Source organism: Cyprinodon variegatus, unplaced genomic scaffold (genome assembly GCF_000732505.1).
Source record: "Cyprinodon variegatus isolate N-32 unplaced genomic scaffold, C_variegatus-1.0 Scaffold8, whole genome shotgun sequence".
Classification (NCBI taxonomy): Eukaryota; Metazoa; Chordata; class Actinopteri; order Cyprinodontiformes; family Cyprinodontidae; genus Cyprinodon; species Cyprinodon variegatus.
This window is the reverse complement of record NW_015150461.1, coordinates 2,722,499-2,724,772: the sequence shown is the minus strand read 5'-3', so window position 1 is coordinate 2,724,772 and position 2,274 is coordinate 2,722,499.

Sequence of the window (2,274 nt, the reverse complement as noted above, 5' to 3'; positions counted from 1 at the left end):
CTGAGTTTTTGTCAACCTGAGTCTTAACTTTGTTTTTGTCTTTGCCTCTTGGCAGGAAGTCATCCTGCAAACTGGATTTGTTCGGACCTTCTCTCTCTGGAAGGTTCATCTGAGCTTCTAACTGAGCTGGGGTTCCAAACAGGAAGTTTGGATCCACTTTCCCCAAGAGGTTGTTTGAGCTTCACACCAAGCAAAGGTTTCATCTGCACCGCAGCCTTTTCAAGTTCCTCAGGAAATCTGAGTGGCGGTCAGCTTCTCCATTCACCAGGGAACAACCTCAGTCTGAGTAACCCAGTGCACCCATCAACAAACAAGACAATCTCTCGTTCAATCCTCAAAGTCTGGATTCCATAAAGGACACCTTTCCCTGGAGAAGTGAGTCTGCAACCTTTTCCTCCAATTCTAAACCAAGATTCAAATTTCCCACTGAGCCTGAATTAACCGCAGTGTCTTCCCCTCACCTTCCAGTTCCGGTTGGGCAGTGTTCAGAGCAACACTGGACTCATTCCCTTCTACTCTGAGCAGCACTGATTTCATCACATTTTTCCCTAATAAACCTGTTTAAACTTTTCCCTGGTCTCTCTGTTTGGTCTTCTGCATCTTGGGGTCAGACCTTTAGATAAAACCATGATAGGGACAGTTTAGAACTAAACCTTTCTTTGCCATAAATGTCATGGATATATTAACATTTTCAGAAAGTTATCATTCAATAAGACCAGACTTTGCCAACTTGGCAAATAATTCAAATTATGTAATTACCTATGACGTTTAGGTGCTTTCAACATAATAAATTACCTTATAGTATGACTATTTGGCAAAAGTAAATCTAATGTTTTACATTTAACATAAGAGAGTTTATGGTTTGTAAATTCAGATTAATTTTTTTTTAACCTTAAAGATTAACACAGTTATGTCTCTCTTTATCCATGATCTTGCAGGGTTCAGAGGTTTTCCTGGTGGAATACCTGCTGCTACTTGCATCTGCTGATTCTTGACAAAATGACAGAAGCTCAGTGAGACCGAATAGAGTATCTAGTAAATTTTAATGATCAAGTCTGAACATAAACAAGGAATTTGACATTGGTTCTCCATTGTGTAGTTAACTATTAATACAGCCGCAATATGTAGAGAAAGCTTAGAGGGATAAAAGGACAAGATAAAACAAGAGGAAGAAGCTTTATAGCCATCGCACAGGATATGATAAAATTTCATTTGGGGCCTCTCTTTCAGCATAAGTTAGATAAAGTTTAGACACATTGTTTAATTAACAGTCTGTGCTACTACTAGTGCTAAACACTGGGTGCTGTGTGTCTGAATGGAGGTAGTGTGTGATCATTAACAATATGTAAAAGTGCAGCTCTTCTTCTATAGAAATAAAAGAGGGAAGGCCTGTTTAACGGCGCAAAAAGGGCTTCATTGTTTTAGCAGAGTCTGACCAGTCGAGCTGGGAGGTGTTCATTGTGTTTAACAGAAAGATAACCTGGGGAAAAAAACAGTTTTTCCCCAGGACAGGGAAGGTCAGACCTGATGATCCTCTCTGCAGACTTGTTTGCAGTTCAGACCGGTCCTGCTTGGTAGGTGAGACAAACCACCTAGAGATGAATGTGAACAAAACATATTTTATTGAGTAACTGATCTACTTCCTGCCCATAAACCTGGCAACATTCTATTTTTTTTTTTTTAATAATGTAAAACTGAACAAAATATAAAGTGATATGCAAATTCAGTTTTTTTCAAAGATTAAGAATAAAAATAACCAACTTAAAAGATACATTATTGCACTGTAAAAAATTTAAATGCAATGAAAAAAGTAAAATATATATATATAATCAATCAAATCCATATGTACTGTATGTAGAATAGGTAAAATTACAGGATAATGTTTACTTTATTTCACTAAACCTCCAAATGACACAACAGATTCAGCAAATGGAAAATAACATTTAATCAATAAAGCTTTAGTGCAGCAAAGAATAAGAAAGAGTGTGAAAGTGTCTCAAAGGTGCATATTTGTTAAAAACAGGCTTGTTGTCATTAAAGGAAGTAACTCATGATGAATGGAGTAAACAGAAATTTGCCTCAGGCAAGTGTAATGATACTTTATCATAATTTTACCCAAGTATAATTACAATACTGTAAAACTACTCCTTAAAGCAGATATTTTATCAAAACTTACTAAAGAAAATGTAACTAGTTAGTACCCACCTCTGGTTCAAAAGTAACTTAAAGGCATACTATGCAACATTTTTCAGTTAATTAATGTGTTCCATAACG